This window comes from Doryrhamphus excisus, linkage group LG9, assembly GCF_037039965.1.
Source record: "Doryrhamphus excisus strain RoL-2023G ecotype Guam linkage group LG9, RoL_Dexc_Guam_v1.1, whole genome shotgun sequence".
NCBI classification, from domain to species: domain Eukaryota; kingdom Metazoa; phylum Chordata; class Actinopteri; order Syngnathiformes; family Syngnathidae; genus Doryrhamphus; species Doryrhamphus excisus.
In genome coordinates, this window is record NC_136365.1 from 10,537,760 (window position 1) to 10,559,368 (window position 21,609).

At 41.0% G+C, this 21,609-nt stretch overlaps 1 protein-coding gene and 1 long non-coding RNA gene across 8 annotated transcripts in view; one reads left to right on the forward strand and one right to left on the reverse strand.

Annotated features, from left to right (window-relative positions):
- The window catches only part of LOC131107404 (VPS10 domain-containing receptor SorCS1), a 153,290-nt gene that overhangs the window by 12,092 nt on the left and 119,589 nt on the right, over positions 1–21,609 (forward strand). The gene's annotated exons all lie outside the window — the stretch shown is intronic.
- On the reverse strand, positions 4,805–6,135 carry LOC131107775 (uncharacterized). The gene is made up of 3 exons (XR_009120333.2): positions 6,021–6,135; positions 5,509–5,564; positions 4,805–5,405 (listed from the first exon to the last, which is right to left on the reverse strand). It is a non-coding gene; the product is annotated as an uncharacterized LOC131107775 (long non-coding RNA).

Genomic DNA, 21,609 nt, shown 5'->3' on the forward strand with positions numbered 1-21,609 from the left:
AGACAGGTTTCTGCTTTTACTCAAAAGATGACATTACAGCACAATGCACCGACGGCAATTTATATTACATACAAATGCACAATACTTCTTAGCCTCCACTTTTTTGTTCTCCATTTACAAAAGAACAAAAGTCTTGAGATTACTGCTAAAGCTGTTTTTTGCTTGTTTGCATACATTATTATTTTTATGTAATAGCATTTCCCCTGCCATTACATTACGGTGGCAGCCAACACTATCCCTGCCGCCCCTTTGAAGAGCATGTTCATTTTATTTCATTCAACTTCCTCGGTAGAAGATCAATTTGGGTGAACAAGGGTGAACATTTACAATTTTCCACTATCCTCTGCTCCGCACGGTCCGTGTTGTTTGGTCGTAAGAGAAAAATAAAATATGGAAGAAAGTTTTTAGCTGGTGCAATTGTAAAATAATTCATGTCCTGAAGCTTGATAAATGCTGCTAGTGCCGCCTTCGTGTGTCTACCGTCATGAAAATTATTCCCAGTCAGCCCTAAGCCAGACATGGGCCACTGAAGACCCAGGGGAGTGGTTACAGTCTGATTAATCCAACCCTCTGATTCATTTACAATTTTAACTTCTATACAAATAAAGCTGAAAATTATTAGTTACTTCCACCCACCAGCAGATGAGATACGCTGGGTTCCAGAAGTCAATATGAGTCAGTCTGTGTTTCAGCCAAGATGGGAAAGTTGAAAGACAAGACCATAGGTTTTTGGTGTGTTTGGAGACACTGTCAACAATGAAAGACTTTAACTAGAAGCTCCACTACAGCACAAATCCTACAGATCTATCCATCCATCCATCTTCTACCATGTGTCCAAGATTGGGTCGTGGGCAAAGCAGCCGAAGCAGAGAAGTGCAGACTTCCCTCTCCATGCCCACTTCATCCAGCTCCTCAAGGCGGATCCTGAGGTGTTCCCATTCCAGTTGAGAGACAACGCGTACTGGTTCTTCTCTGAGGCCGGTCGGTAAGAGGGTTGGCATACGGGAGGCATCCTGACCAGATGCCAAATCCACCTCACCTGGCTCCTTACAATGCAGAGGAGCAGCTGTTCTACTCCGAGTTTCTCCCAGATGACAGCGCTTCTAACCTTACCCCTAAGGGAGTGCCTATGCACCCTACGGAAATTTTATTTCGACGCTACCTAAGCATTCGTATGCAAATTACACCATGGCTGCCCGATGTTGTGGCTAATTATTGATGCATACTAAATGTCAGAGTACTGTATGGGTTGGGTTTTCCTTTTGTTAACAAATCCCAGAGGCTGTTATATGGGAAAAAAATTGCAGAACAAAATGAGTTTTGTGGTCAGAAATGTTCATGACTCATAAAAAAGTGCTGCCGAATTACTGATTTCAGTGTCTGTAATGATGAGTCTAGGTTCACTGGTACTTTTCTGAAGTTGGCCCCAAACTTCACACAAAACTCAAACTCATACACCGTGCAGCCATCAGCTGGGAGTCATGGCAGTTCAAATATTCAGGTAATACTGTATGTTGGCTTTTTGGCAGCGACACACAGCGGTTCACTTCTCATCACATGACGGTGATGATGTCATTGTTCTTAGAAATTTATATTTTGCTTGTTCACATGGCAACGACAAGGCAGCGTTCTTCACATCAGGATGCCCAGAAAGGCTGAAATGATGAAGTACCTCACTGTGTCCACCTAAAAACGTTCCTGTGTGGACAGCTTAAATGTAACAAAGTCTGATACAACACAGACAGCATCGAATACGGTAGTGATGAACTTGTACTGTGCTTTAATTTGTTGGAGAAACGATTCATTCTTAATTTGTAGAGGAGAAAGTTTGTGGCGCCCCTCAGGCGTTTGCAATCAACACTGTGCATATAGAATGCTAAAATGTGAAAAGATTTGTGTTTTTCCCTTTTCCCTTGCTTTGACTGCAGCCCACACATTTTCTGGCTCTGTCTGACCTTATGTGGTATAACAATCTTTCAATCACAGCATGGCTATTCATTAGAAACTTTCATTCATTCATTTTCAAACAACCATTCATACTCACATTCATACCAATGGACAATTTGGAGAGGCCAATTAACCTAGCATGTTTTTGGTATATGGGAGGAAACCGGAGTACCTGGAGAAAATCCATGCAAAGTCCACACAGAGATGGCCGAGGGTGGAATTGAACTCGGGTCTCCGAGCTGTGTGGCCTGCACGCTAACCACTCGTCCGCCGTGCAGCCTCATTAGAAACATTGTTAAAAAAATACAAATGACCATTCTTCAATGAAAACATTTTAATAATAATAAAGAACCGTTGTTGAATTGTTTTGGATTGTGGTCGTGATTGTGGTCTCTTGCCATGTGGTGTTTAAGTCTTGGCCCTTTTAAGCCGCTGAGGACAGATGCAGGCTCTCCATTGTGGATGATTTATGTATCTGTGTCGTTGTGTTTGCAATGAGAGAGTGAGCCAAGCACCTACTCTTGTATTGGAATTATCTGGACTATATTGTGATGGATTTGTATAGCAAACAGTAAAAATTCTCGTTAACTTCACTTCACGTTACTACTGTGGTTGACTACAATTAATTTGAAACGGTAATAGAATTGGTGTCGCCAATCCAAAGCTGACTTTTAATGATTCTCAAATTATGTTAGAGTTGTTTGCACTCTGACAAAAGATAATTACCTGTAGACTGCTGTGACTCAAAGTTGAGTTGACCACTTGACTCACACAATTGAAGTCTTTTATAGTCGTGAATGACCCACCGTGAATAATGAACAAGGTTACTTCATTCAGGCCAAGTGGTTGTATGAGCTTTCATATCCTGTAAGTAGTATTTTGTTTCTATTACCCAGCTTCTTTGGATAACAAGGGTCTTGCTGAGAGATTCTGTTCTCAGGGCACTGAATCGATCACAACTGGATTGTTCAATTTGTCTGAGAAGACGTTTCGCCTGTCAGCCAAGCAGGCTTCATCAGTACATGCTCAATGACTAAGTGGGACTAACACTAGACTGGATGACTAGATAGGATAGCTCTTGTCAGTTGGAGAGTTGGCTGCAGGATCCAAAAGTATTTATCCTCTAAAACAGGGGTCTCAAACTCAATTTACCTGGGGGCCACTGGAGCTAGGGTCTGGGCGAGGCTGGGCCGCATCAGGTTTTCCAAAAAAAAACATGTTTATTAAAAACAGAAAAATGAATAAACTTTCAAGAAAATCAATCAATCAGTAATAAATAAATATAATAATAATAAAACGGCAAATAATAAAAACTTAAGAAACCACATATAGTTGGTGGTTAGACAATTTTTTTTTCTGATTAAAATTATCAAAGCATTATTAGAGCCCTGTAGACATGACAAAACATGACTATAGTCACATTTATATTTTTTTATTTACAACATATTGCGCAACTGCAGGGTCTTGAGACACATGCTAACTCGCAAACTACAGAGCTAGCGACCTAAACGGTAGCCTCCAAGTTATTTCCTTTAAAATTAAAAAGCCAAAAACTTACCACTTCCACACGGATAGGGAGGATAACTATTAACAGTTATTTAACCTTTAACATGAACATTAATCAAACGTAATATTTTTTTCTGGGTACATGATACCATACAGCATCCATATCAAACTTGCGCGGGCCACACTAACATTAAACTTTCACATTTGGCCCGCGGGCCGTGTGTTTGAGAGCCCTGCTCTAAAAGGTAGAGCGAGGCATGTCCAAACAAAAGTGGTTTTGCTCTTCACTGGTGTCGTTTAGAGGCGAGATACCTTAGACTATTTAACTATAACTGTTTTGTTAGTCGAGTAATCTGAATCTTCAACTAATTGGTCAAAAGAGCCTTTTTGCCTTCTCTTCCAGTAAAGAAAAATAGTCTGGAGCCACAAGACATTACACAGCTTATTAACTTTTAGAAAGCTTCAATAAATTCTAATAACAATTCAACTAACAGAAGTGGAGACTGCATGTGTCGGCTTACTTTGAAATAATCTAAACACTCAAGCGTGTAGGTCTTTTTGAGTCGTTCCTGTGTTTGTGTAAAATGAAAACAAAACGTAGCCAAATTTAATATAAAAATAATTCAGAGTTCATCTCTCTACAGCACATGCCAGTCTGTTCAATATTGTTTACATGACTTGACTCATCACAGGGAATTCGTTGTATTGATGTCATGAGTTTGCCTACTGGTGGTGTTGCCATTCTTTTGATCCTGTCCTTGACTGTCTTTGCAGAGAGGCATGTCTTTAATTTTCCGAGTCATTTGTTGCGTATTTCCTTTACTTCTGAGAATAGATGCTCTGATATTTCTTTGAACAAATTTTTCATGTATTCTCCAGCTATAAATGACTTCCCCCGTTTTTACGATCTGGGATGCAGCCACAACACGAGCTGCTGTAGTTGAATTTGGAGTGTTCATCCACTTCTTGAAAGTATGTTTGGTCTGCTCAACCTTTCGTAGTAGTTGTGAAATCGTTATCTTATGCCCATCTGCAGTGGGGTACTTTCCAGAAAAGTTGAGTGCTGTCTACATTATTTGTTGTTTGCTAATTTCTCACCAGCATCATTGGCAGTGAAGGGAAAGCAATATGTACAAACAAAATGAATCTTCAGAGACGTATTATTAGTATACATACCATACTGCGGGAGTAGCACACTCAAGAAGACATCATTTTAAAATCTTTAATACAAAGCTCCACAAACAAAAATCAATGTTCAAATCCAAAGTCAAAGCTGATAAGTGTGAATGCCTTGAAATCAGAGCATATTTACATTTTTATATCAAAAAATAAATGTTTGAAAAATGGGCTGCACAGCTGCACATGCGTCGGTTTTCTCCGGACTCCGGTTTCCTCCCACATTCCAAAAACATGCTAGGTTAATTGGCCGCTCCAAATTGTCCATAGGTATGAATGTGAGTGTGAATGGTTGTTTGTCTATATGTGCCCTGTGATTGGCTGGTCACCAGTCCAGCATGTACCCTGCCACTCGCCCGAAGACATGAGGATAAGCAGTTGAAAATGAATGAATTAATGAATTGTTGATTAATCAAATATTAATAAGAATATTACAACCTAAACAACACCTGTACAGTAATACAGAATACACATTTCTATTTATGTCATCATTACATTACATCATAAACATTGGTATATACATTTCTAAATAGATCATAGATTTCTGCCTTTGGTAACATTTGCTTTGAAATCCAAATAAACGGGAGGTTTAAGTGTTGTTTTAATAAACAACTGTGGCTTGAATTAAATATTCATACATTCTGGTCCAAAACTGCCAAAGTCTGCAACTTTTCGGCCCCTGGCAATGCCCTGCAAGAGATGAACCAGGGATGATTGCTTATAAAGAGAGAACACGTTCTGCTTTTTGGCAGGCCCCATCTGTCTTTTGAGTCCTCCTTGAAAAGGGACAGATGAATGCATCTGAAGAATCAGAAACTGCCACATCTGCTAATGTCAGAACACATTTACTTCAACCATGTCCTAACTACATTAAATTACCATGTATCCCCGAGATGACGCTTTGATCGACCAAGTCAATCAATGTCCATCAGTATCTATGTGAAGTAAAATGAGATTGTTGACACATTATTACTTTGGATCATATTTAGAAACACATCACCTGCTATCACAGCTAAGAAAAGGGATAATTTGACTTGATTATACAGCCACTTTGCACTTTAAATTTCACAGATTCATAATAATAAATCATGCTGTGGTTGCTGTTGATGCCTATTATTAGTCAAAAATATATATATTGAAGCCAATTACATGAACTGAAAATGATTATGCAAAAGACAATGCTGACAAAGTCAAGCCAAAATATCAAAAAGGTTTCAGCAATGGGCACAGATCCAATTAATCTCAAAATAATAACAAATGACAATAATAATAATAACAACAAGCAAACGTGTAGAAAACACACACTTCAGTTCAGTTCAGGAGTTCAGGACACAAAGCAGAATATTCAACATGGACATTTTTTCAACATAACTCGCCGCTAGGTATCTTACCCCTGAGTTAGTTTATCCATAGTCGGAATAATAAAGATGAAAGTCGCTATGAGATGTCAGTTCACCACTTACTTTTCCACAGAGGCGCAACAACGAATCAGGAGGGTGAGCTTAATGTCAGCTGACTGATGTCATACGACATCTACAAAGTGACATTTCTGACTTGGGTGACACATGCGATCGACCCATAAAATGGGATTGACGTAATGGGCACCCCCGCTCTGTGTGGTGATCACAATAGGAGTGCTGAACTTGATATATTTAACTCACCGCATGGTCGAGTGGTTCAGTGTGGAGGTGAGCGATTGCAGGAGGCAGATGAGATGACTAATAATTCAGCATATTGCATTTAAAGTTCTGAAAATTGAGTTTAGCTCATATGTATTTTATTTGAAAAGAGAAGATGAAACTCACAGGTTGACAGTTGAGTTAAAACCATAACCGTGTTAATCATACTCATAATAGTCGTAGAGTAATATCCACAACCTTGGATTATGAATGTGATGTTCTGAGCAGAAGACTGATAAATGCGTAACTTAATTTCAGCTGCATAGTAAACAAAGAAGACAAGAAGGCGAGGTGCATTCACTGACATCATTTTTGAACCATTGAAAATGGCTTTGGGTCGCAACCGACCAGTTGAGAATCACTGCTCAAAAGCAGTAAACATGTGACCCATTGTGTAGGTTGGTCTCAAATCAATGACATGTAAAAAACATGAACATGGAGCATTTTCTAAAGTGCACCGGCCAGTCCTGTTGGATGTAAAATGACAGCAATTCTGCACAAAGCATAGCCAATCAGGATGTACTGTATAAGTCCCTGAAAAGCCTTCTGACACATTGTCCCCATAGCCCTTTTCCAGACCTCTCTTGCACCTGATTGCTTTCAATCCAGAAAGGACCAATCAATGGTTAATGTACGGACTGCATTGCAGTGTAGCATGCTGAGAAAAGTTGTGGCCGGACATTTTCTTCTCCTAACGTGCATTCCCCCTGCAGGCCTGTACGAGGTTAAAGTTACTTGTGGAAGAAATTGTACAAGTAGAGCTGTCAACTTCAATTTTCAGAAAGTTCCTCAGTTTGAGACTGTGATAAAAAATCCCCAAAATGTTGAAAGATGAGTGCCCATTTTTCAAGCGTTCCATATCGTTCTCAAGCCAATGCAATTGGTAAAAAAAAATAAATGGTAAAATGGTGGTGATGGCGGAACTTTACACGCCCTCACACAGTGTCTTATTAAGACGACAGGACGTGCACCGTGTTGTATGCTAACCAGAAAATGTATGCAAACTGAGGGAAGATTTACCAAAAAAAAAACACGCTAACCGGGGCATACGCCAACAGAAGTTCAACTGTATCTCTAACATATAAACTCGAGTGCGAGCTGTAGTTTTAATCCTATTGAACTGTACATAAAAGGTAGCTCACAGTTCTGACATTTGCATTGAATTTATTGGATGCAACCTATTTCTAGGAAGTGAATTCATTTAGATCCAGCTCATGAGTGAACCTTGTCTTATTTTGAAGATGGAATTTGGAGGATGGAAATAAAATGGAGACGACACGACTCAATATTTCTCGGGTGGCAGAGGAAAGCAGGCAACAGTATTTGTGTGGGGGTACTTGCATGCTTACATCTTCACTGCCTTTGACGGCTTATTTCTCCATCTCACTCTGCTGTCAGATGTTGACTGAATCAGGTTAGAGATGGGAGGTGCAGAAACAAAAGCATTGCAGATGGAAATGACAATGTTTCTCCCCTTTGTGGATTTTTAAAGTGCACTCACATGCTTCCCTCCACCAGAAAAAAAAACAACAAAACAAAACAACTTGTGCTAATGGAATGTATACAGTGCATTGTGTGGGTAGAGAAAAATAAGACCAAAAACAACTGCTTCATATAAGAAAAAATGCATATGCCCAAATACGACATTTCGACAATTAAACTCAATTCATTTCATGGTACCTAAAGATACATATTTAATGTTTTTGCAGTGTTCAGGTGTGTTAATATTTGACCATTGTAAGCAATATGAGTTACTTTATTACAATATTACAATAATATCATTACATTATTAATTACTAACAAACAGTGGTAACTTTTTTTTGTTATTACCATATTTTCCAGAGTATGAGGTACTTTTATTTCATAGTTTGGCTGGTCCTGTGACTTAAAAATCCAAACATTCATTAATTCATTCATTTTCTACCGCTTATCCTCACAAGGGTCGTGGGGGGTGCTGGAGCCTATCCCAGCTGTCTTCGGGTGAGAGGCGGGGTACACACACTCCCATTCATACCTATGGACAATTTGGAGTCACCAATTAACCTAGCATGTTTTTGGAATGGGGGAGGAAACCGGAGTACCCGGAGAAAACCCACGCATGCACGGGGAGAACATGCAAACTCTACACAGAGATGGCCGAGGGTGCAATTGAACCCTCCTAGCTGTGAGGTCTGCGCGCTAACCAATCGTCCGCCGTGCCGCCCAAATCCAAACATATAACGTATAATTGATACCGTATGCTGTATAATTTTACATTTGCTGCCTTTCAGCTAAAGTGTGGTGGTTGTTGTTTTTATTAATTCATTGAGTTGAGTTTGTGATGCAACTCAAATTGAATGATACACAGCAAACTGGACACTTTTTGTTACGGAATACTTGACATGCCCCTGCCATGGAGTAATGTGCAACCATAATGATGATGATGTGGACTGAGAAATGTTGTTTCGATGGGGTGAAATGAATGTGCCTTCCAGGATACCGTAGTATCGTGCACACTTGTTATGGCAAGATTTGGTGTTGGGTGTGTGAGCCAAGATAGCTGAATAAACAATCACTGCTGGGAGTATCATGCACATCTTAATTAATTCCACAAGAATCAACAGGCAAAAGGGTCAAATAAAACATCTTGTTAAGTGCAATATTACTAGTCAACCGAGGCAAATTGGGCCTTTGAATAACTGTGGTTTAACTGTATACGCCACAGTACAGTGTCGTAGTCATGCTTATAATAAATAGGTCACAGTAGTAGAATTTACGGTCTTAATGGACAGATGCAAACATTTTTCCCAAAGGAATGCTGGCTGATTAAATGATATTTTGTTCAGTTTTGTTTAGTTAGTTATTTTTTCTTTGTGAATACGCTTCCTTTTCCTTTTGGCTGGGAATAAAATATATTGCTGATCTGAGTGTTTTTCTCTAGCCAAGCAGGATGCCTTTGTTTTGACTTTTTTTTTGCTTAGTGTCTTTAAACATCAGAGTTCGGATTCTTTACCTTGACATTGTGGTGGGGCAGCACGGGAGAAAACTTGGGCCTAATGAGATTCCTTTGAGCTTTTCTTACTTGCCTGGAAGCTTCTAGAGCCTTACTTAGTTCACATAGAGGTCTTATTACCTTATTCCTAAGTGGGAGGACTAACACCGCTGCTGGCAAACCCCACCCTGTCTGATCCCTCAGAACGACACTGATGAGATGATCTGAGGCAGAAAAACGGGATACATACTTCAGTGATGGGAGATGGCTGCATGCTGTGACAACCAGCATTTCCCAGTTTTAATTGGATCCAAAGCAAGGATCGGGACATAGTGGTATGGTATCGTTTATTTGTTTACAAAGTTACTTTAAAGGGACCTATTATGCTTTTTCCACTTTTCTGACCTATAACTGCTATTACAATGTTGTATTCTCATGTCTAACCTGAAATAGGTTTTGGATGGCTTGCATTCCTCAGCCTCCCTGGGAAAGTCTATTGCAGGTTAGGGACGTTCCTTTTGTTTTTTATATTTTCAAGTAGCTCGCTTCTTTTTTTTACATGTATGGCAAGTAAAAATAACCTAGCTGTACATGCCACTCCGTATTACACATTCACTGCACTTTCATCTTTCAAGTTTTTTTGTTTTACTGTTAATGGTTAAATAGTAAGATGCATGAATTGAGTCAAACAAAGTGGTCTGACCCATATTTCACCACTTTTCCCACCCATAAGAATGTTTGACAAGGTGCTGAAGGTGCTGATGTGGTCATGTTGCTACAAAAGGTCCAATGTGGTTTTTGTCCTGGTTGTGGACACTGGACCAGCTCTACACCCTCATGAGGGTGCTTGAGGGTGCATGGGAGTTTGCCCAACCAGTCTACATGTGCTTTGTAGACTTGGAAAAGGTATTTGACTGTGTCCCTCGCGGTGTGCTTTGGGTGGTGCTCCGGGAGTACGGGATTGGTGGCGCGCTACTACGTGCCATCCCGTCCTTGTACAAACGGGGCAGAAGCCTGGTTCGCATTGCCAGTGGTAAGTTGAGCCTGTTTCTGGTGAACGTTGGCCTCCGCCATGACTGCCCTTTGTCACAGATTTTGTTCACAATTTTCATGGACAGAATTTCTAGGCACAGCCAAGGTGTTGAGGGAGTCCGGTTCAGGGGCCTTAGAATCCCATTTCTGCTATTTGCAGATGATGTGGTGCTGATGGCCTCTTCGGTCTGCGACCTTCAGCGTTTACTGGGACAGTTGAAGCTTCTGGGCTGAGACTCAGGGATGGAATGCTCCCTCTGGGTCGGGAATGAGGTCCTGCCCCAGGTGGAGGAGTTTAAGTATCTCGGGGTCTTGTTCACGAGTGAGGGAATGTGGGAGCGTGAGGTCGACAGACAGATCGGCGCAGCCTCTGCAGTAATGTGGTCGCTGTACCAGACCGTTGTGGTGGAACGAGAGCTGAGCCAGAAGGCAAAGCTCTCAATTTACTGGTCCATCTATGTTCCCACCCTCACCTATGGTCATGAGCTTTGGGTCATGACTGAAAGAATGAGATCGCGGATACAGGCGGCTGAAATAAGTTTCCTCCGTAGGGTTGCTGGACTCACCCTAAGAGATAGGGTGAGGAGCTCAGTCATCCGGGAGGGGCTCAGAGTAGATCCGCTTCTGCTCTACATTGAGAGGAATCAGTTGAGGTGGCTTGGGCATCTAGTCCGGATGCCTCCTGGACGGCTCCCTAGTGAGGTGTTCCGGGCATGCCCAGACGGGAAAAGGCAGACCTAGGGATTATGTCTCACAGCTGGCCTGAGAACGCCTTGGTGTCCTACCGGTGGAGCTGGAGGAGGTGGCCAGGGACCGGGAAGTCTGGACTTCCCCACTGAGACTGCTGCCCCTGCGACCCAGACCCGATAAGCAGAGGAAAATGGATGGATGTCTTAGTCATTTACTTGTTGCAGTTCTATTTCGGCTCCTGGTACTTGGTGAACTACATAGACAGTTGGTACAGCATATTTTCCCCGACAGTCTTCTGTTTACATAACCAGACACGCAATATATCACACATCAATGTTGCTTGGATTTCTGCCTGATTTATTAAGATAATTACTGCACTGATAAAACCTCTTTCCAGAATCCATAAGGGTGTTGAACTTGGCTAATGGAATTCACAGAGGAAAAGGGTTGACGCAGTTTTCATTACCATCAATCAAGAAATTGTTCACTTCAGTCATGAATTTTGCCTTCAATCTCCTTTGCTGCTGGTCTTTTTCAACATATTACCCTCCTCCGGGAGAGTGTGGTTAAAAGAGTGTCACTGTGATGTCCTTTCACCAGATAAATCGTGATTTATATTTACATTATAATTAATTGCAAGGGCCTTCAATTAACATTGCTAGACGTCCGCAATGGTGCACTTCCTCCCAGGGGCGGTCTGTCCATTAAAGTTGTATAATAGATCTTTATTTCTTCATGTTTTATTTATTGATGTTTTTTTTAACAATGTAGTTTCTTGTTTTATTAAGAAAAAAACATCAACATGGTTTGGTATGGTTTGTTTCAGACATGATTAATAAGTTGAATGCAACCAAAATATTTTTATATTTTAAACAAATTTATACAAGAATAAACACAAACATATTTTTGGCCTAAATAAAGTATTTTCAAGCATTTTTGAGTTTTGTACAGGAATGGCCCGTGTAAGTTTATTGTAGCGGGGCATGCTAGTGTGGTCTGTGTGTGTGCCAAAAAATAAAAAAATGTAAAACAAAAAAAAACAGAATTTTGAAAAAAATAAAAAAAGATTTCATAGGGCCCTTCCAGAGGCGCCGCAGAAGAGCTCCTGAAAACTTTCAACTACTACAAAGCAGAGACAATGTGGAATGTTTGCAATGACTGTGGTTGGCCAACTCACTGGCGATTTTTGTACCGCATTGTATATATTGTGTGTATTTCTGTAAAAAGGCTACAAATATTGCTATACGTTGATTTGAGGACACATCTTTTGGTATGAACATTTCAGCTTTTTCTCATCACATTATGCCAGGGGCCCATATAGAGAGGACAATTGATACTCAAAATACTCAACATGTCCTCAGCAAACTCCCTTTTTGACTCATCATATAAGCACATAAACATCAATTGAGCATTATCAGTGGTGTCAGTAGGCTCATCCACATCCAGAGAAATGCTCTTTTTATTTTACACTTATGCACTTTTTATTCTACAGCACAGCTGCTTATTAGAGCACAAGCCACTACTCAAGTACGTTTTGTTGGTGTGGAATCTGAAAGGAGAATACGATACGATACAATACGATACGATACGTGCATTTAGTTGTCTTGATTTTACCTCTAAAATCAGAGGAAATGTCTCTTTAAAAAAATCTATGTTTTGTCTTATAATACCGTTTGAAAGTGGACATTTCCATCACAGTTATCATCTCCTGGCATATTAGCCACAAGTCCTGGGCTTGTTGGAGGGAGAATGAATGCCCATATTTCAGTCTTTTTGTCTTTCAATTACCGACCTTTATTGTCCACCTTTCTTTTGGCAGCGAACTTGGAACACACCATTTTGCAAAATGATCTGCGAGTTACTCCTAAAAAAGAATGTGAAAGAAAAAGTGAACATCTAGTGAACTTGCTTGATGCAGTAACAGACTGCGTTTCATTGGCATGGAGACACGTCTTGGTATACACGTGTTGACCCAAACAAAACACATAGTGAGGGCGCCTATTGAGGGGCTCTGGTATAAACAGTAAATTATAAATCTCCCGCTAACCCTCCACTGGCGGCTTTGGAAGCCTGTGAGCGTGAGGATTCTGCAATTTCTCAGCTGGACTTGTGTACACAGATTTTGGATTTTGTTCCTGAAATCTGTTGTAGCCACTGAAACAGTTTGGGTTCACAACCTAAAGTGCTCTGATTACCACGGGCAGTGCCAGTAACAGTTAGCCTTTAAAATGTAGCATTCTCTTCCTTGTTGAAACTGATTTTAAAAATTATTTACTGTGTAAACTGTAATGTTATGCAATGGGGAATACAGTGGATCCCACACGTTTTGTGACTCAGCATCAACATCAAGCATCCCCGTGCATGCGTGGGTTTTCTCCGGGCTTCCTCCCACATTCCAAAAACATGCTAGGTTAATTGGAGACTCCAAATTGTCCATAGGTATGAATGTATGTGGGAATGGTTGTTTGTCTATATGTGCCCTGTGATTGGCTCGAGACCAGTCCAGCGTGTGCCCCGCCTCTGGACAGCTGGGATAGTCTCCAGCACGACCCACGACCCTCAAATGAATGAATGAATGAGAGAAAATATAAAAACCCAAGAACCTGATTTGGCAGCCGAAGACCAGGTCTGGTCTGGGTAGGATAGGTCTAGTCTGAGAGCTTAGTGGAAGAGCCAATCTCATTCCTACAATGGAGCGGGGCCACACGATGGTCGTTTGGATGGTCACCTTCATTAGCGTCCCATTCAGATGTAATGATTTGTCATGGACCCACCTGAAACCAAGGTGGCCGTGCTTTATTTATTTGTTAGAGGCTAAATGGCTAAATCTTTTAGGAAGGGATGAAAGGACAGTGTTGTATGTGGGAGAAAGATGGTGTTTGTTTGTTAAACAAGTTTATCTGAGTTTCTCAGATAGACCTGACACACATGGAATAACAACGCTTTTGCATCAGCTAATCTTTTCATCCTCATCCACCTTGTTTTTGTTCTTTCTGGAATGAGAGGCACTCTATACAAACGACCAGCTGGCGTAACCACAGGTTTTGAGGGCATCCCTCTGGTACTCTTTCTCTTTCGCCTGTGAGCTGGTGGGAACATTATCAGCTCTGTGTTGTAGCATTTTAATAACACCCAGTATGTGTTCCAGTGGGTGGTGTGAGTGAAAGAGTAGGTACTGGTCAATGTGTGTGGGCTTTCCAGAAACACCAACATCCAGTCCAAAAAAGCCAACTTATTGTCTTCGGCATCCTCATGTGCGAACCTGATGATTTTACCAGTGACGTGGTGCTGTTCCCTTAAAGGAGCTCAGAGCACTCAGTTCAGAGACTATGCATGTCCTCCATGTTGAGGTTGGTCACGACAGGAGATTGGTGACTCCATAGCACAACCGTGAGTTCACATGAAGATTAGATTAGATTAGATTAGATTAGATTACAATAGTGCAATGAAGTAGTGCTATGAAGTGATGGGGGGGGGCATAGTTCAGCGGGGGGATGTAAGTAGTGGAAGGGGTGGGCAATGGGGGGCAGAGTTCAACAAGGAGACAGCTGTTGGGAAAAAGCCGTTCCTGAACCTGGTGGTTCTTGTCCGTAAGCTCCTATAGCGCCTCCCTGAGGGTAGGAGGGCAAACAGTCTGTGCGCTGGGTGGTATGAGTCCTTAGCAATTTGTGATGCCCTCCTGAGACAACGCTTCCTGTAGATGTCCCCGATGGCAGTGGGGCTCCGGCAATGCGTTGGCCAGATTTCACTACTCTCTGCAATCCCGCAAATGGTCTTTTAGTGAACAATAGTCTCTTGTGGGTATAGCCGGTAAAAAAGTCCGATGCTAATGGTTTCTGACTTCTCCAATATTTACAGGCGCTGTATTATTTTCTTGTTATACCCACTGGTTGTGTCTCTTTTCAGTCTTTGATGAGTATTGGCATCATTAAGAAGTATAAGTAGCTTGTCATGGTAGTTGGTTTTGTTAATTACTCCCCTTGTCTGCTGGAAGGATTGTGATGTTTTTATCTACAGGTACGCTAGTAATGTCACAGCTTTTATATCCTCAAGGGTGAGGTTGGAAGGGGAGGCCTTATTCCAAATGTGGATCCAAACGCCGCAAAAACGTGAGGATTTACTGTAATACAACTCAGTACAGTAGGACTGTATGTTATCACATACCACAGTATTAATTAGCCCTGTACCCTAGAAACCGCCCATGACTGATACGGGAAAAGGCCGAAATGATACTGTGTCAAAGCCCAGGGCTGTGATACTGATAAAATATAGAGTTTAACCATGTCCAGTATCAGCCACCGTAGCTGTCCACTCAGAGTGCGCTGCTCTGGAAACAACCAGTCAGAGAACACACAGCGCATGAGCGTGAACACACAGCGTTTGTTTTGCTGCCGTCTGTGCTCTGTCAACATGTTGGCGGTATGTAATAAACTGACATGTATATGTACATGTAATAAACTGAAAATTTTCTGGAAACAAAATAGTCTTTTGATTAAATAGTACGTGATAATAAGCTCATGATTAAATAGTATGTGATAATAAGATCATCACAAACCATGTCTATGTCGGTCTCGGGCTGATACTGACACTTGGGGGCATCATACCTGGCCTGATACCAGACAAACCATGTGATAATCTATATTTCCCAAGCTTTTCAAGGTCTGATTCGGGCAGGTACACGCCAGGAAAAAATGATTTCAGAGCGCATAAGTTGGCTGTGTTCAGCCATGTCTCTGACACATTTAAACAAAATACAGAACCTGCAGTTCTTCTTAAACTGCGTGGGAATGAGCTCGCCAGTATTCTTCAGCAAAGAAAGAGACAATATTGTCAAAGCACTTTCAGCCCCTTGAAACCATGATCCCATATAAATGAGATCCACATATTATTATAATCACTTTCTGGAGATGTACAGTATTTGTGCTCCTTGTTAAACCTGGGTCCAATTTGTTTAAGTTTGTAAGATTATGAATTTGACATCCACAAGTCACAGCCTAGGATGTGTGTGGAAGTGGATGTCGGCTGGGATGGAATCGTATGTGAATAATATATAATGAGACTCTACCTGAACCCTTCATCCTCATGTTGACATTTTAATTACAGCACAGCAAAAATAGGTGTCAGAGCAACACTGCTTTTTTTTACCAATATTTTCATTTTTGGAGGTTGTTGCAGGAAAAAGCAGCTCTCGTGATCCATCATTAAAACCCATCATCAAAACTCCTTATACTGGCAGACGGGCAATTAATAAGATCCCTCTTTGGATTTCTACTTGACATTATATGACAGAAATATTTTATGAGCATTCATAAAAATTTTAAAAATTAAAACAGAACTGAATAAACCTGTTGATATTTTAGTCCCCCTTCCCTGTGTTAATAATAATAAGAATTGTATTTTAATGATCACTGTTGAACATGCATAATTTGTGCTGAAATGTGTTCCTTAGTGTGAAGCATTCCTCACCCTTTTCCATATGTGTTAGAAATATTGAAATGGTTTTGATGACCTTCAATAAAATGTTATTTTCCACCAACATTTTGGCAATGTTTTTAAAAATAACTCCTACAGCTTAAGCTTTTTAATATTGCTCTGTTTATTGAAAAATGAAATGAAAAATGTAAAATACAAATATAAAGCTTTCAAAAGACAAATTCATAATATATTTTATTCTACACTGGCCACTTATTGTCAGTAATGTTAGTGAGACAAACAATGTTTTTTGGGTACATTTTTCTTTGTTACAAAGTCATAATTAGCCTGTTGCAAACTCCACACAGCAATAGCAGAGGGTGGAATTGAACTCGGGTCTCCTAGCTGTGAGGCCTGCGTGCTAACCACTCATCCTCCAAGAATATTTATTTATGAATAATTGGTTATTGACTTCATAGACAAGCCCTAGTGTGTTGTGTGTTTGGAGATATAGCATTATTATTCTGAAATCTGCAAGGATTCTTCAAAAGGATATTTTTAAGAACGAGGAAATAAACATGATCAACTGCTGCATGGATGGAATTCAGGCCCTTCAGGGTTTTGTAATGTTGCGATTGCAACAGTTCTTGCGAATTCAACCAATCCCTGCAATCCTCGCAACTTTGTCCAATTAATTTGTTGTGCTCTACAGTTTAATCGTATATAACAGAGAAACGGACCAAAACAAAAACAACATGTATTTGGATTGACATAACTGGACAGTCTGTAGGCCATCGGGTGTTAGGAGTTGGCTTTTCTTCTTCCTGAATAGCGTGGCTCAAGTAAAATGAAGCCGGGAACTTCAGAGCTTTGTCTGTCGTTTTTCCTAAATCTGTTGCTGGGTGCCCATGAGCTACACCATTAATGTCCTCAAGTAAATCTGCTGTCCGTGGGACTGGCAGCTGGGATCAGAAAGCAAATCAATGTTGAGCTACTGTGCTACTAACATGTGATTTAGTGTATAGAAATTTGATTTTATGTGGCACTATTTTCAGTTCAATTGTAGAACTTCTACTGAGCTCAAGACAGGGATTTTCATCAGATATGCTTTTGGATGTGCATTAAATGAAGCATGATGCTTGTCCTCATTCGGGTCACAGGGGGGTATGCTGGAGCCTATCCCAGATGACTTTGGGCAGCTGGGAGGCTGGGTACACCATGGATTGGTTGCCAACCAATTACAAAGCACATAGAGATGAACAACTATTCTCACATTGATACCTAGGGTCAATTCTGAGTCTCCAATTAACCTAGCATGATTTTGGAATGTTCGAGGAAAACCAACAAGCACAGAGGGATAACATGCAAACTCCACTAAGTGATGCCCAATGGAAAGATAACGGATCTCCTTACTGTGTGGCCAAAATGAAATTGTCAGATACCATTTGTGTAGATATGCGATCTATGAGCCATCACTTTAAAGGGGATCTCTTACGCTCATTTTTTGACCTTTTGTATTGAGTCGTGGACTCCTACAGAGCAGTTACACACAATAACAAACACAGAAAACTTTCTAGATCTGCAGAATCTACACCTATTTCAGCTCTACTTTCTTGGATTTGTGCTTCCAGCCAAAACAGTCTGTTTTAATTTATTCCACCCACGGCCCACTCTGCTGTGATTGGTCACAAGCCTAAAGTGCTTCCGAATTACAAACGAACCAAACTTTCTAATATCATGGGTGTAAAAGTTGATGATAAATGAATAAAGTATTTGCAGAGCTCATTGAAAAGTGTTTAGTAGCTCCTGGCAGCTCATGAGCTACTGACTGGTGCACCTCCAACCTTGCCTACCCGAGGAGGAGCACTCGTTGTCACACACATTTTGTCAGTGGAGCTCAAATGCCAGATGTGGGGTCGCCGCGTTTACGAACTGCAGACCATCTTGGCACAACATCGTTAGTGGAAATGTGGTCATTCCACTTTTTTGCAGGACTACCATGTTCCAGACAGCGAGCACTGTGGATCTCTCCACCTCAGTGGACGCACAGCATGTCCGACATCAATGCACCTTTCCGGCGAGAGCACGCTGTTTCTGGCTTCGGCAACAGTTTGGCAGATATTACACATTCATGTTCACAAAAAATAGTCCCTGTTGAAATGCCGTTGACAGATTAAAAAAAAAAATAGTCCAGGGTGTACCCCGCCTCTTGCCCGAAGACAGCTGGGATAGGCTCTAGCACCCCCCGCAACCCTCGTGAGGATAAGCGGTAGAAAATGAATGAATAAATGAACAACTTTTGCCTGAGCTTGCCTCGTAAACAGAGAAGTAGAGCTTGGGGAGGCGACAGGAGCCTGGCGGGTGGGGTTGGGTTGAGAGTGTCACGCTCATAAGGAAGCCTGCTCCTCCGTGACATCACAAGGGAACAGTTTTGCAAGGCTTTATGAAACCTAGCGTTTTGAGACATCCCAAACTTCTTTTAGGACTCACTTCCAAATGCACAAACCTCATTATTTGAAACATTCGCATCATTTAAAATAATACAACATTCTAACTACATTTATAGGTCAGAAAAGTGGAAAAAGCATAATAGGTCCCTTTTAATGCCGGCTACTCTGGTAGCTGGCTGCAAAACGTAACACAGTGCTTACATAGCTAAATAAAAGGTAGGCACATGAAAAAGTGATACAACAAAGAACTCACATAATTGCATGTAATGTAATCTTGATGGCATCTGTTCAATAACATGGAAGCTAAGCTCGCTCTTGTGTCTTTTTTTGTCAATAATTCAGCTAGAGATACATTCTCCAGCATCCCCAGGACTTTCATTTGTCAGCACTAATGACCACAGTTCCCTGGCTGTCACGCTACTGTTTTTTTACCTGTAATAATGGACTGATCAGTGACTCTGAGGCAAAGCACCTGGGATGATGAGAGAAAGTTTGCATTGAACTCATTTGAGTTTGCACTACGCGGTGTTTAGTACAGTGACTAGAGCAAAAGAAGACATCTGCTTGGGGGAGCAGGGCTTCTTCACAGCTTTCTATTATTTATCCAACAAACTGAGGTTATGAAAAGCATCCTCAAAGGAAAACTTTTTTTTTATTTTGCCCATCATCCACAATTCTTATGTGAGACTTGAACGCACGTCTTTCGCTTTTCTGTGCATTCTAAAGATCTAAAAACAGATCATCAGATGCAACTAGGGGAGCTCCGATAGATCGTGATCAGCTTGAAAAAGGATGGTATCGTCATATGTCGATACTTTATAACGGCAGATACATCTGCTGATCAGCTCCGCCGCTATTGCAGCAACCAGCCTATAGTGACCCTCCCCTGCCCACTTTCCCTACACAAAGCTAAAACAAGCATGTCTGCTGTGAGAGTGAAGTTTTGCACTTTGCCATGTGACGAGATCATCGGTCGGCCAGCGGCTAGTAACCCTTGAGGTGCACGGGAGGTGACAAACAACCGCGACCAGCAAAAACCCCCACCAACACATTGCAAACTTTGTACATGGGAGGCAACGAGCAGCAGTGACCAGCCACACCAGCGAGCGACATACCCCTTCCGGAGTGAATTGTACGAGCCTCTGTGGTTTAGATTGACTGTCAGATGTGGTGGGACTATGGGGATATCAAAGTAGTTCAGAGGAGGAAAAGCGGCTGGTGTTGACAATTTGCTCTGGATGTCAATGTGTCACTCACGGATGATCGGTATCGGTATTGGCAGCATAAAACCCTGATCGGAGCTGTTCCACCTACAATGCCTTCTGATATAACGTCCTCCGTGATCGCAAAGTATTAGGCCAGTGCCGAAGGGTAACGCAAAATATTGGAGCTGCTTTCCACTGTTGCTGTGTTTTTGTTCTTCAGTTTGGAAAAGTTAACAGGTGTACTGTTATTTTCTATGTTGCTATGTGAAATCAATGCAATGATAATTCATAATTACCAAAAATATGGCAAAATACTATATTACATGTACCAGTAATAGTTACTACATGGATACAGCATTTATATAAAATAATTTTGGAGGAGTTTTAACAGCGGAATTTCTAGGCAGAATAGCTGTGTCCTATTAGGCACATTGACCAGCTGCCTCTTTTTGTCTGTTTTTACACATTTAGAATACACATAAAAGAGAAAGACGTGTTCACATATCACATAAGGATTGTGGATGATGGGCAAAAAAAAAAACAAACAAACAAAAAAACGCAGGTTTCATTCAAATTACTTCTTCTGGCAATGGATATAAAATATAATTAAATAATTCAGGCTGGTCTCATATAAAAGGTAGGGGAAACAATGGTCTTAGGTGTTTTCCAAGTGGCTTTTAATTTTGATAAATGAATTCTCTCCATGTGAGCCACTCATTGACGTTTATTATTAATCGCAGTGGTTCTCTTGAAAGTAAGACCGATTTGCTTCTTATGAAATAGTGATATCATTGGGCTTTTCTGGAGGATTTTCATTTCTCTGCATAATGATATCAGTGGTATTAGTCATAATCCTTCTCTTTGTACAAGCAAGTTCAGCTCGGCTTAGCCTGTAGGACAATCCTACGGGCCTAGAACAAAATAAGTGGAACAATGAGAGACACAGCGTAGAGCGTATTGTACTGGGAAAAGAAAAAAAACACAATTCACAAGACTGATCAGAGTCATGGCTGTTGGTAAAAATCAGATAGTTTCTTGACTCAAGTATTGAAGCAAACCATTCATTCATCCATTTTATAAAGTGCTTGTCCTCAATAAGGTCACAGGTGAGCGGGAGCCTATCCCAGCTGACTTCGGGCGACAGTCGAGGTGGACTAGTCATCATATTCATACCGATAGACGATTTCCCCAGTTAGTCGAGCATGCATGTTTTTGCAAACACCACACAGAGATACTCCAACGGAAACTTCAGCCCAGAACCAAACCATACAAAATGGAACCTTGGTTAGCATCATTAATCTGCTCCAGAATGTCCAACTCTAACTGAAACATACTCTAACCAAATCAAATATTCCAATAATAAGTAATGTAAATCAAACGAATCCCATCCAGAAAGCCAAAAACAAAACATGTTTTTATAGCTTTACAATTATAGTTTTACATGCAGGAGGCAATTCATAACGCACAGAAATGATGAATGAACAGTATAAACATTTAAGGTTACTTTTATTGAAAACCTGACTGCTACCAAGGACACAGTG